The sequence below is a fragment of the Capra hircus genome, chromosome 5, assembly GCF_001704415.2.
Source record: "Capra hircus breed San Clemente chromosome 5, ASM170441v1, whole genome shotgun sequence".
In the NCBI taxonomy this organism is placed as follows: Eukaryota; Metazoa; Chordata; class Mammalia; order Artiodactyla; family Bovidae; genus Capra; species Capra hircus.
Genome location: NC_030812.1, coordinates 81,910,130 through 81,925,148, shown reverse-complemented (window position 1 = coordinate 81,925,148; position 15,019 = coordinate 81,910,130). Strand labels below are relative to the sequence as shown.

Sequence of the window (15,019 nt, the reverse complement as noted above, 5' to 3'; positions counted from 1 at the left end):
TTTTATTATAATGTAACAATTATTTAAAGATGGTGCATATAAAGAAGGAAAGAATCCAAAAAGAACAACTCAGATGTCAGTCAAGATTTCAAAGATTAATATTTACAAAAACAATTGGCAAACAACAGTGTGTGATCCAAGAAAAAAAATGTTGCAGCAGATGTCTTGTCAAAAGGCTACAGATGACGAGACGTAGCATACTCTCGTCCATATGTTTTCTCAGTCTGAGAAAAGAGATCCTCAGCCATTTTTCAATTCTGGAGAACACACAGTGCCTGTGTACACAGTGAAGTAGATGTTTTTCTGTCAGGGAACTTAGAGCCAAGAATTCCCGTTTCATTTGGAAAAACATAGCATACACAGTTCAGTGGAACGTGAATAGAAAATCAGGCAAATAACTTAAATAATCTAAACTACTCAATCTGTCAAGAAACAAATTGCAGAAGAAACTGGAATGCGCTTTGGTTGTTTTGGTTTTCCTGGATATTCTTCTCCCTAACCTTTTAGCAACAATATTTCAATTCTCTAGTGGGGAACCACCCTCTCATCTTCCATGTTAGTGGCCGGTCTTCAACAGCTGCTCAGCAGTTGGGCTTATGACCGTGAAATAATAAGCAGACAAAGAGACCAAGCTGGGCAACTGGGAAATTGGAGGGGTCAGTGGTTTTGATTAGGTCAAAGAACAGTCATAACGGTTGTAGTTAAATAAACAAGCTGAATGGGAAAGAGGACAGGGCAGCCAGCGAGACATCTGAATTTGCTATCATGGGGAAGAAGCAGCTCCTGGTGATGAAAATGTCCAAAATATTGCTAAAGAAGTGGGTGATGGACGTGGACAGGAGAAGGTCAGTGCGGATGCAGGGCTCAAAGGCCTCAGAGGCCGAAGTGCTGAATGTGCTGCCATGTGGACTGGTCACCCCAATTGTTAGGGGAAACACACTGTCTGAAGCTGCCCACCCTTTCAGGCACTAGAGTAACCATGTGTGTGAGTTATTTTATGACAGGAGGTCCTAGTAAGAAACACAGAGCTAACAAACCACCACTAATCAGAAGAGTTCTAGAAAAGTCAAAAGGAGACGTCATGCATCCTATCAAGCTCCCAGAATCCTCGCTGGAATCCATCTTGGCTGAGCAATGTCAATGGACCCTGATTCAGGGTCCTCCACCAGGAAGGACCTTGAATCAGAATGACTGGCCAGAGATAACTGGGAAACCAATCCCATCACCATAAAACCTGAGACTGCAAGTCACATGGCAGAGCAGTACACATGGGTTCCCTTTACCCTCTTGCTCTCTTCTGGGGCACCAATAAAGTCTCTTCCTTTGTTAGCACATGTGTCTTCTCGGACAATTCATTTTCTAGTGTTAGATAAGAGGCCACTTTTGGGCCCAAGAAGGGGTCTCCCTTCCTGCAACACAATGACAGCAGGTCTGGAGCTAGAGACATGGAATGAGAGCTAGGTTCCAAAATATTGGAGAGATGAAAGGCAGGGAAGGTGGGGGGGTTGGGGACTGGAAAGCTGGCAAAGACAGGGTGACTAAGTCAGAGGGTCTGAATCTCAAAGAGCTATAGATTTTAAAAGATGGCAGAAGAATCAGTCTAGAAATAACCAACCACAGAGCCTCTTCACATACTGGGTATGAGAGAAAAGCTCTAATCCACAGAGCTACTGAGAAAGAGAGGTGGCCTCAGGGAAAGAGACTTGATTAAAGCAAGAAGGCAGGGGGCTCCTCTGGTGGTCCAGTGGTTAGGATTCTGGGCTGTCAATGCAGGGTGCCTGGAGTCAATCCTTGGTCAAGAAACAAGATACTGTGTGCTGCCGCAAAGACCCAGTGCAGTCAAGTAAATAAAATGAAAAATGAACAAAGCAAGAAGGTGGGAGATGGATTGGGAATTTGGGGTTATCAGATGAAAACTATTCTATATAGGATGGATAAACAACAAGAGCCTACTGTATTGCACAGGGAACTACATTCAATATCCTGGGATAAACCATGATGGAAAAGAATATGAAAAAAATGTATGTATATGTATAACTTTATCACTGTGCCATATAGAGGAAATTAACATGACATTGTCAATCAACTAAACTTCCATAATAAAGAAATAAGTGAACAAATAAATCAATAAAAATTTTTTTTAAAGGAGGTGGAGGGAACATTTATATGAGAAGATGAGGACACAGGAGCTTGCTGAGGAAGACAAAAGAGAGGAAGAGCCTGGGAGCCCAAGGAGGAGAGGAATAGCAGGTTCGGGGCGAGGAGACAGGCAATACCGCACAGACAGCAGTGGGAACAGGACTGGGAGAAGGGCTTAGTGTTTACACTTTGTGCCCTGAATGGCAAAAGCATGTGGAATTGATATCAAAGATCTCTTTCAAGAGAGTGGGCAATCGGCCAATAGCCAGAAGTCATATCTAACTCTGCCAAGGGGATGGGGAATCTCAGCTGACTCTACATACGGTAAATGAATAAATAAGTGCGCGCTCCGTGGTGGAAGATGGTGAGAAGTCTAAAGAAAGCATGCTTCTCAAAGGTATGCCCAAGTATGAGATTACTTCTGGTTACCACATACCTGCTGGTATGTACATCTCTGGTTACTATATGAATGTACTCTGGCATTTTGAGAGAACGGGAAACAGACTAAATTCCTGGGATGGGAATTTACAAGTACATCAATATTATTCCTTGTATCTGATATTAACTGTAAGCACTCGATTTGACTTTAACTGTCACGTGCCCTCATTCAGATTATTTTTTTTGTGTGTGCCACCAACTCATTAAACCAAGCTGCCAGGTTGAGTTCATTAACACATCACGTCTGTTTTCCCTATTCCATGACTATAGAACTAGTATAGTCTGTAATTTGAGTTTTAATTAAAAACTCAGCCAAAGGCTACGAGCAACTGAGAAAAGATAAACCTGACATCACACTGAGCAATCTGCAAATATTCTAAATGTTGTATGCTGCTCTGTTTTAAGTAACCAAGACGTATCCAAAAATACTTAAGATTTTCAAGCACCAGATGGAATGTGCAGAAATGGAGCCTACCCTGAAGAAATCAGCAAATGGTAGCTGTTCAGAATCATTAAACTTGAGAGGAAATATCTTACGGTAGTTTGTGTTACTTGAAATAAGAAAACAGTTTTCCTCTGACAGCCATGAGTGACATTCTTAGGGCTTTGTAAGTTGATGCCAGACTAGAATGAAAGGGAGCTTCCCACAACGATTGCAAACCTGGGCTCTGGAGCCAGAAGACCTGAGTTTTCATCCTGGCTCCACCATTTTTTCACTTGTGACCTTGGGCAAGCTCTGTAACCTTTCTGGGCTATAGTTTCCTCAATGTGTTGTTATGAGGGTTAAACGAATTAACACTGTGGGGCATTTATACAAGCACCTGACTTTTATTTTACAGTAAACACCAGAGAGGGCTTCCCTGGCAACTGAGTGATAAAAATTCCACCTGCCAATGCAGGAGATGGGGGTTTGATCCCTGGATTGGGAAGATGCCCTAGAGAAGGAAATCGCAATCTGTTTCAGTACTCTTGCCTGGGAAATTCCATGGACAGAGGACCCTGGAAGGCTACTTCTGTCCATGGGGTCACAAAAGAGTAGAACATGACTTAGTGACTAAACAACAATAAAAACAACAGACATCACAGAAGTTATTTATATTGCTATCATTTAGAGCATGTACCTAAAAAAGAATGAAAATACATTTTCCCTTTTTTTTTAAGATTGCTTGAACTCCCCAGGTTTCTAGAGGCAATAAAAGAAGTGAAAGCCTGAAAGAGGATGTCAAAAAGTAAAATCACATTTAAATGGTCATTTATTTTCTCCATCATTTTCTGATTTCTTACCATGCGGAGAAGCATCACATACAGACTAGAATCAGAACTCCTTGATTCATATCCCTAGTTCTGTCACTGACAAAACTATGATTATGACCAGGTCATTTCCCCACCGGGGCCTCAGTCTTATCTATAACAATGGAAATTAAAAAATATTTGCCTACCTCAGAGAGTTACTGTAAGGCTCCAAATGCCCACAGACACATTGTTATTTTGCAAATAGTTTCTCTAGAGATGTACAATCAATGATAGTTAAATAACAGCAACAGCAATAATGTGGTTTTAGTGTCTCATATACTAAGTCAGATATTTCCTCTGTGAATACCTGTCCACAGATGAACGCATCAGACAGAAAAAGTAAAATATCCCAGGCCCAATCTGCTTCAAGCCTTTATATCCCGCTTTTTCGTTACTGTGGTAACAGCAGAACAGCTTCAAACACCAATTTTGTCCCATGGCAGGAGATCCTGATGCTACTTGAGAGCAATTGGTTAGTGGGTTGTAAAGCTAGTGACAAGCTTCCCAGGTGGCTCAGTGGTAAAGAATCCACCTTCCAATGCAGGAGACACAGGTTTGATCCCTAGGTTGGGAAGATGCCCTGGAGAAGGAAGCAGCAACCCACTCCAGTATTCTTGCCTGGGAAATCCCACGGACAGAGGTCCCTGATGGGCTACAGTTCAGGGGGTCACAAAACAGTCAGACACAACTTAGCAACTAAACAACAGCAGCTAGTAACACTAGTTAACTGGACAAGTGAAGTGATCAGTTCAGCTGACTGAGTCTCAGCCTCTCTCCAGAGCCCAAATTGTTCTCAGGTTCTTGGTTCTGCAGTGGGCTCTTCCCACTTCTTGTGTGGCCTGAGTTCCCTACTTGTTCTTGAATTCCTTCTCAGGGGAAGGGGGCCTATCCTGAGAGCAAAGCCCAGGGGCTGGATCCTTCCTCCCACCTGCCTGCCTTCAGATCCCGTCATCCTTCTGCAGCAGCTTCCCTGAGCTGAGCACCCATGTTACCATGTCGGCGGATCCCCCACTTCTTCCCCTTCCAAGGCAGACCACAAGCAAACACCACAGGGCACATCAGACAAAGCCTTTGCTACAAGTTAATCTGCTTCACCAGCCCTCAAGAATGTATGGAGATCTCCTTGCAGCTGGCCCAACTCTGCAGGTGTGTCAAGTACCAAGAAACCTTCCTGGGTGACAGAGATGCAAATTAGAGTGTGAAGTGATACTTCTAGAACCCACTTCTTGGATATGACTAGTGAAGGGCAATGTGTTGTACAAGCAGACAGTCACTAATATTTATTTCTACGGTGTATAAATGTCAGTTCACAAACACTGAGCAATGATTGTGCACCACAGGGAACACTGCAGGGAATAAGATCACCCATCTCTGTACTCAATAGCACAATGCTTAGGACATGTGGAGTGGGACTGGGGATAAATACAGAACTAGACCCTTAGAGAACCTCTGAAAGGTCTTCAGGGCATTTCTTCACATCTATCAGACCTGCCCTCAAGGAGTTCCTAATTTATTTAAAAGTAACAACACACATCCTTCAAATGGCAAGATAATAAAAGGTCTACACTGAAGAACCTGCCTACCAGTGCAGGAGACATAGCAGATGCAGATTCAATCCCTGCGTCGGGAAGATCCCCTGGAGGAGGGCATGGCAACCCGCTCCAGCGTTCTTGCCTGGAGAATCCCAAGGACAGAGGAGCCTGGAGGGCTACAGTCCATAGGGTCACAAAGAGGCAGACACAACTGAAACGATTTAGGAAGGATGTAACAAGACCAAGATGATTTTATAAGTAATTAAATGATTATAAACTAGAATAATATGGAGTTAAAATAAACTAATCATGGAATATATCCTGAAAAAGGGTTTAGGTTAGATGTAATTGGAAATAACACAATAATTTAGTAATACATTAATTTTAGCTTTTTCTTTTGTTCTTTTTGTTTTTTAAAAAACTTTTTATGTAACCCATGTTTATTTCTAATCACAATATCATTTTTCACATACATCCATTAACTACAAATAACTGGAGTACTGATAATATTTTCAACATGATCTTACAGTCATTGATCTCTACAGAATCAAAGCTTAACTCAAAAATCATTGAGGCAGTGACGTTACTATCAGATTTTTAGGTGGGAGAGTAAAGTCAAGATGTATTTCAGAACTTTCTAATTTTTGTAATAAGGGTACGGTGATGAATAAATCTGATAAACATGTCACTTTGATGGCCTGAAACAAGTGGTCAAGCCAGCCCAGTAACTGACGAGTAAATTTCTAAAAGTAACTGCTTCCTTTGTGCCCACCTTAATGCTGAAAGTCTTTCTGCCCCTATAAAAATATAAAACAAAAACTCCAAAGGGTAAGAGTATACTAATTATATTTCTAAAACAGATCTCTTACTGTAAGGAGACATCAACATAGTTTCATATTCCAACCATTTAGTTACCTAGTTAAAACACAATACACACACCTTCACAAAACAGGAATGGTGGTACAAAAGGTTTATAACACCATTTACTGCTTTAAAAAATATTAGAATATAGGGGGGAAACTTCACTCATCTCTAAAATGTATGTTTTTAAAGTTCTACAAAATGCATCTGATGCTAAAACTGAAACTTATTTTTCTTTAGCAAAGCAATTATTAAGCTACGCTGCACTTTATGTAACAATTCTACATAATTTGTTTATCTGCCTCCTAAAAAAAGTGAAATAAGCATATGCATAGAAGGTGAATAATTCTGCAGACTCTTACAATAAGAGGAGTTTGATACAATTTATAAGTTTGCAACAATGTAATTACTGCTGGGACTGACAAGTCTGCATATTTGATGTAGGAGTGAAGTTCCTTGGTATTTTTCTGACATTCTTTTTGCTGCTTTTCAAAATCAGAAACAAAAGATTAATTACAATGAATTTTTTTTCCTGCTGAAGAAAAAAATAAAACCTAGTTAACTCAGTAAATTGTTGAGTTAAAGGTATCTTTAGAAGGTATCTTAAAAATAACTCAAAGCATCCTTTCTTAAAGATCTTTATTCCATATCAAGCCAGATACCAACTTTCAAACCAAGAAGCTCTGTCTGTCATCATTGTACAGTGTGTAAATATCACCTATCCCACCTGGGCATTCATAAAGATCACAGCTCTCAATTAGATGCTATGTTGTTTGTTGAATGCCACATTTCCACAAGAGGCTATCTACCATGTCATCTTAAAAGCATTGCTTGGGACTTTTATATATAATATTCAGGCTACTAGCAACTCACACATGATCACAGGGTGGGACTTGGGAAGCTCTGATATTGATCTGTAGGTCTGTAAAAAATAATCTTAAAAATCTGCACAGCTCTTGCATCACATTGTTCCCAAACAGCTCAATCTAAAATCTTCAAGCCTTTCCTCAGCAGCTCACTGAATCAAGGCTTTATGCTTTCCAGCACACACGCATACAAATTTTTATCGAAAACAAAACTAAAAAGCTTTTCATTTTATTTAGGTGAATATCTGAGAAAACAGAAGAGCTGTGATTGTAAATTGTATCATCTGTTTGGTTCTAACATCTTGTTAAGACCTCAGAAGCCAAAATGTTTGGGCGGAATACAAGCTCTCTTCACCTACTCACACTACATACTTTGGTTTACGCATCAGTAAGAGAGGTGTAATACTACCGATGACAAGGTAAGTGAAAGTATTAGTTGCTCAGTCGTGTCCAGCTCTTTGTGACCCCATCGACTGTAGCTCACCAGGCTCCTCTCTCCACAGAGTTCTCCAGGCAAGAATACTGGAATGAGTTGCCATGCCCTTCTCCAGGGGACCTTCCTGACCCAGGGATCAAACCTGGGTCTCCCACATTACAGGCAGATCTTTAACCAACTGAGCCACCAGGGAAGTCCGATGACAAAGAGTTCAAGATTAAATAAGATAATACATACGAAGGGTCAGGAATAATATCTGATTTTTTAATAAGGTTTCCCTAGTGGCTCAGATGATAAGGAGTCTGCCTGCAAGGCAGGAGACCTGGGTTCGATCCCTGGGTTGGGAAGATCCCCTGGAGAAGGGAATGGCTACCACTCCAGTATTCTTGCCTGGAGAATTCTATGGACAGAGGAACCTGGGGGGTTATAGTCCATGGGTTCACTATTTTTTATTTATTAAAGAGAGATAAAATACTTAATACTATGGATGACAAAGAGTTAAAGATTAAATGAGATGATACACACAAAGGATCAGGAACAGTATCTGATTTTTAGTGAGCTCCCAAATAAATGCTAGCAATCATCACTTTATAAAAACAAGCATATAAAACCACACCAGAGTAGAAGTGGTTTCTAGATCCCTTTGCAAAAATATTCCAAGAATATATAGCATTTCAAACCTAAAAATTTGAAGAATATTGAACTTGACTAAACATCTTTGTTGTCCTGTAGATTTTTTGTACTGTCAGTATAACTTACAAGTGGATATGAATATACTCACAGAGGAAATTATGATTGGCATTCTAAATAGGTCAATTTCTTTGACTACAAGGAAAGAGACTGTAAATCACCAGATCCACAGGCTATCAGGGCTCTTTATCTTTTCCGGTTCTACAGGACAGAAGCTACGAATTTTAGACATTCAGGATCAGATCTTATAAACATCTTTACTATTTTTTATTTATATATTTCTCCCTTTTATGAGAGAAATAATTTCTAATGCTCTATAAATCTTAATGAAAATATATACTGAAGAGCATAAGATGAAGAAAACTGACCAAAAAAAAAAAGTCCTTCAAGCCAAACCAATCCTCTGAACGTAGTTTTTACTATTTCCTGCTCAGCATCCCGACCATCCACCTCCATCCAACCCGTACAGCTCTATCTCCTGACCACCTCAGGTAAACCTTACTCAGACCTGGACCTAAAACACCTTGAAATACACAAAACTCAGGTGCGGTGCTTAAGCTTTGCTGTTCAAAAGCACACACATCCTAACAGGTATTTCTATTTTGTGGTGGAGTCACAGAAATAAAAGGGCTTCTCTGGTGGCTCAGATGGTAAAAAATCTGCCTGCAATGAAAGAGACCCAGGTTTGATCCCTGGGTTGGGAAGATCCCCTAGAGAAGAAAATGGCTACCCACTCCAGTATTCCTGCCTGGACAATTCCACAGACAGAGGAGCCTGGTGGGACACAGTCTACGGGGTCGCAAAGAGCTAAACATGACTCAGTGACTAACACTTCCACTTCCACAGAAATAAGAGTAGAAAAACATGGCACTGAGGATGGAGAATATTAGAAATCACACTGCCTTCAAGACATTTTAAAAAACATTTCTTCTCTTCTCTTTCCCTGCACACATTTTCCAACACACATATTTTTTAAAGTGCAAAGAAACATGCCTGCTGTTGTTACCTAAAAGGATCCTTTCAAATGGAACCCATCACAAAGGAACCCTGAGCTTTCAGGGTACTTATATATATCCTTTGTAACTTTTTGCTTTTCTACCAGAATCGCCTAAACAAATAAAACTTTATAAAATTTTCATAAAACTCAGCTAACTCCCTACTTCAGGGATTTTAATATACAATTTTCATGTTTTAACCTTCAATAAAAATAAGCATTGTCACTTGTAACAAATGGTACACAGATGATCAGTGGGTTTCACAGAGGCTTGCCTAATCGAAAATTAAATTTTCATTTACTTGTATTATTCTATTTGAAATCTTCAGGATATTACCACCCACATCTTCTCTCTCAGCCTTTGGCACAAAGGAACATAAAGCAAGGAAAAATATTAAGTAAAATTAATTTAGGAGCTATGATCAAAGGGATTATAAATTGAATACATTTTAAAAATCAACTAAATACCAGAAAAATGTAGCTACATGAATTTTTCCTTAATATTTCATACAGAGAGGACTAATAAAATCAGAAAACTATGGTCTCAAAGTCCAAAATTGCTTTAAGGACATCTGTTTCAACCATGAAGCAAATTTACTTCACTGCTCTATTTTTAAATTTTCACCCCTATGCACACACACAGACACACACACTTCTAGTACCAGAGACAAAAGAAGCAAAAATGCAAATGGAGATTTCCTTTTACGGTATTAAATTTAAATTAATGAAGTCTCAAATGTAACATTATGATGTTACTGTTGTTTAGTTGTAAAATTGTTTCTGACTCTTTTGCAACCCCACAGACCAGAGCCCACCAGGCTCCTCTGTCCATGGGATTTCCCAGGTAAGCATACTGGAGGGGGTTGCCATTTCCTTCTCCAGGGCATCTTCCCAACCCAGGGATCGAACTCCAGTCTCCTGCATTGGCAGACGGGTTCTTTACTACTGAGCGACCAGGGATGTGGAGCAACATTAGGATGGCTAGTGTGAAAAACCCTGGTGTGAGTTTTCTGTTTTGATTTAATTCTGGGAGATCTCTCGGGAGGGCTTCGATATACAGACAGTAGACACCCAGCTGCCGTCAGGAAGCCGGGTACTAGGTAAACTATGCGACAATGCAAGTCAGTTCTCTGAGTCTCTCCACATTACAAACCTGGACGTACTGCTTCCTGTGCTATACACTACCTAGAACTGCTGCAAGGTAGCAAAATATTTTACAGTACTTTGAAACCAGCAAAATGCTAGAAATTCAAAGCAATTTTTGTCATATTCATCCACACTTAAACTGTCCTACATTTTAATCAGCCATTGGTAAGCTCTCCAGTAAAAAGATCATTGTGATAGATTGGGTAATGGCCCTCCCAAAGATGTTTATGCCCTAGCAACAAAAACCTGGGACTGTCACCTTACTTGGTAAAGGAATTTTGCAGGTGTGATTAAGTTAAGGATCTTGCGATGGGAAGATTATACAAGATTATCTAGCTGGTTCCAATGTAATCACAATGTCCTTATAAGAGGAAGGCAGGAGGGCAAGAATAAGAGTGGGGGGTATAACAATGGAGTCTTTCTCTGTGTGTATGTCTGTGTGTGTGTGTGTGTGTGTGTGTGTGTGTGTGTGTGTGTGACAGAGAGAGAGAGAGAAAGAAAGAGAGAGAGAGAGAAAAATAAGGCCGGGGGTGGGGAGGGAGGGTGTTGAAGACGCTACAGCTGCTGGCTTTGAAGACAGAAGGAGAAGCCATGAGACAAGGAGTGCAGGAGGCCCCTAGAAGCTAAAGAAGGCAAATAAAATGAATTGTCTCCTGGAGCCTCCAAAAAGAATTCAATTGACATTTTGATTTTAAACTTCAACCTCCAAAACTGTAAGATAATAAACATGTGGGTTGTAAACTAATGAGCCACTTGATGAGGATGAAAGAGGAGAGTGAAAAGCTGGCTTAAAACTCAACATTCAAAAAACAAAGATCACGGCATCTGGTCCTATCACTTCATGTCAAATAGAAGGGGAAAAAGTGGAAACAGTGACAGATTTTATTTTCTTGGGCCACAAGCCACTGCGGACAGCAACTGCAGCCATGAAATTAAAAGATGTTTGCTCCTTGGAAAAAAGCTATGACAAACCTAGACAGTATATTAAAAAGCAGAGACATCACCTTGCCAACAAAAGTCCGTATAGTCAAAACTATGGCTTTTGTGGTAGTCATATATGGATGTGAGAGTTGGACCATAAGCAAGATTGAGCACCGAATTGATGCTTTCGAACTGTGGTGATTGAGAAGATTCTCGAGAGTCCCTTGGACAGCAAAAAGATCAAACCAGCCAATGCTAAAGGAAATCAGCTCTGAATATTCATCACAAGGACTGATGCTGAAGCTCCAAAACTTCAGCCATCCAATGTGAAGAGCTGACTCACTGGAAAAGACCCTGATACTGGGAAAGACTGAGGGAAAGAGGAGAAGGGGACAACAGAGGATAAGATGGTTGATGGAATCACTGACTCAGTGAACATGAATTTGAGAAAACTCCAGGAGATAGTGATGGACAGGGAAGCCTGGCATGTTGCAGTTCATGGGGTTGCAGAGTCAGACATAACTTTGACTGAACAGCAATAACAAGTAGGAAACTAACATAGTAACAAAAACACAACCACCTGTTATCCAGGACAGATAATCAGGATTTTTCCTGAAAATACATAGTAAGTTGTAAAATAATGGATTTGACCAACTTCTGAATCTGTTACCCAAGGCCATTTCACCCAGACTGGTGGGTCCTTTAGGTCCCCTCCACTGGCACAGAAAAGGGAGCACCAGCCATGTAACACAGGCCAACTGACAACATGCAGAGATCGTCCACTGCTGTCTCTTTCCCAGCAGAGGTATCTGAATCATTCGAGATCTAATATGCTTTCTAAAAATTTCATATAGGGAGAAAGCATTCTCCTTCCACTAGCAGAAGTGCTTCTCACTCTACAACATTTAGAATTAAAATGTTGACTAAGATCTAGAATTCTTTCAGCTACAGTTTCCTTATTCCGTCTTTAATAGACACAGAAATTAAGAAATGATATTTATGTAAGTCTCTTTTAGGTTTTTCTAAGTTAATGACTACATTTCCATATTCCTTAATGTTTAATTCTAGGTTGCTAAACTTTTATGTATTTTGGATATTACATTCTACTATATTCTGTCTGCTTATGACTTAAAATCCAGCCCCCCCCCCCCCAAACATGTTGGACAAAATATACTAATCTTTCTTACTAGTGATATACATCATTTGTAAAAGTTGTCTGTGATCTGATAAATAAGATTAAGCAGAGAGGAAGGAGCCCTGGTTTTGGCTGTTTCTGGTTCTGGCCCTGCTGTGTGACCTTGGGTAAATTACACTACCCCTCTGGGTCTCAGTGACATCATCTATAAACCAGCTTGGACTACATACCCAGATACAATGTCTTAAAAAGAGAGGCACCATGGAAGCAACCTGGATGTCCATCGACAGATGAATGGATAAAGAAGTTGCGGTACATATACATAACGGAATATTACTCAGCCATAAAAAGGAAAGCATCTGAGTCAGTTCTAATGAGGTGGATGAACCTAGAACCTATTATACAGAGTGAAGTAAGTCAGAAAGAGAAAGACAAATATCATATTCTAACGCATATATACAGAATCTAGAAAATGGCACCGAAGACTTTGTAATTTACAGAGCAACAATGGAGAAACAGACATAGAGAACAGACTTATGGACATGGGGAGAGGGTGAGATGTATGGGAAGAGTAACATGGAAACCTACATTACCATATGTCAAATAGATAGCCAACGGGAATTTGCTATCTGGCTCAGGAAACTCAAACAGGGGCTCTGTATCAACCTGGAGGGGTGAGGTGGGGAGGGAGATTGGAGGGAGTTTCAAAAAGGAGGGGATACATGTGTATCTATGGCTGTTTCATGTTGAGGTTTGACAGAAAACAACAAAGTTCTGTAAAGCAATTATCCTTCAATAAAAAATAAATTAATTAAAAAAACAGAGAGAGGCACATAGTATTTTATTAATTCTATTGAGAAAGTATCACTTTTGGCAAAAACAGTTGATAAGTATTCCTCATTAGCTCCTTCACAAAGATAACACTGGGGGTATTGAGGCTTATTTGTATTTTAACAATCCCAATTCCAGATTGGGAAGGCTCGGTGCTGAAAAAGCCTGAGGGACACTGAAGGCACCTTAAGGACAGGTTTCTAGAGGCTAACGGATTAGGAAGGGTGAGGCGGGGAGGTGAGAGGGGGTCCTGTAATACCCAGGCAGTGCAGAGCCCCTGAAGGTTCCTGAAAGGCTCTCGTGATCTCTGCAGACACTGACAGGACCCCAGAAGCATGTGAAATGCACTCCGTGGTGGACCTGAGTAAGCTGTGCCGTTGGTCTCCATCTCCCCAGTGCCCAGACACTAGGGCCACCATTTAACAGTTGCTCAGGCAGTGTGAGCTGCCCGAGTGAATGAGCCTAAAGAGCCTCAGCTGACCCCTTCCCTGAGGATCGTGTCCTGGGGGTGCCGTTCACATCATACTTGATGGGAATAGCGTCTTTGGAGCTCTGCAAACAGCAGCCCTGCCTCCCTTCAAGGAGGTCTCAGGGAACTGGGCACTGGTGTTTTCTAGACAAGAGAAGAGGAAAGCCTGAACTAGTTAGTGATGACCCTAGGAGTGTAAAGGAGACCCAGATAGCAGCATGAATTATTTTACAGTGGTTTGGGAGATGTGCTGAAATTCTCCTGACTAGTCACAGTAAAATTTTGCCGGATTTCTTTCCTAGTTTCCTTTATAGTAATTCAATAATCATATATTATATAAAATTGAAAGGCTTATCACATATCTTCTGTTAAGCACAAATAACTGTTATCATAAACTTCACTCATCTGTAAAAAATTCATATGACCTCATTTTTTCTACTTTAGGATCTGATATTTCAGCCAATATCAAACAATCTACAGCAATAGTTTGAAGAACCAAAGGAGAAAGAAACAAAAAGTCCCAAGGAACTCTATGTACTGTTTTTAAGAACATACCATATAGACAAACTTATAAGCATATTTCTTGAGTTCTGTGGTACAGCAATATTTATTAAAACTGTATTAACCACCTGTATTTATTAATGTTTCCCAAATATAGTTTTAAGGATGATGAGAACTAATGCAATGCAGAAGTCATTTTGATAACTGAAGCAAACAACTGATTCAAATGCTGTATTTTGAAGCTATCCCCCCTTCTATTAATATCCAAGATTCCACTGCAATTCTTTTCTACCAAAATATGTTAAGAAAAAAAAATCTACCACTACAATCTTTTTGGAATTAGATAGCATATACATAAATAAAAATAAAATCTTTCAAATTTTAAAGATACCAGATAATTAATATTTACAGAAACAGAACAAAAATTATTAAGGAGCATGTTATAAATTATGTTTGATACCTAACATAAAAGTAAACAGTAAAGGTAGCTAGCTAAAAAAAAACCTACATTAGATTTATATTTTATATTTAAGTGTATCACCTTGGGTATTAAACATGCTGCCAGCTATCTCTTAATGAGCATCTGAGCTGTCATTTTTAATAATAGGCTGACAATTATTATCTATAAGTTGATATTCCCTGAAAATCATCTGTGCAATATTTAGTATAGTTAAGAATAGAAACTTACAGTTCCATTTATTTTAAAAAGTACTATTTTATAATACTGGGTATAATATTCTAGAAAATGACATGAACATATATGTACA

The 15,019-nt window shown here is 39.8% G+C and overlaps 1 protein-coding gene across 2 annotated transcripts in view; it reads right to left on the bottom strand.

Moving 5' to 3' along the window:
* The window catches only part of ITPR2 (inositol 1,4,5-trisphosphate receptor type 2), a 596,562-nt gene that overhangs the window by 250,474 nt on the left and 331,069 nt on the right, over positions 1–15,019 (bottom strand). The gene's annotated exons all lie outside the window — the stretch shown is intronic.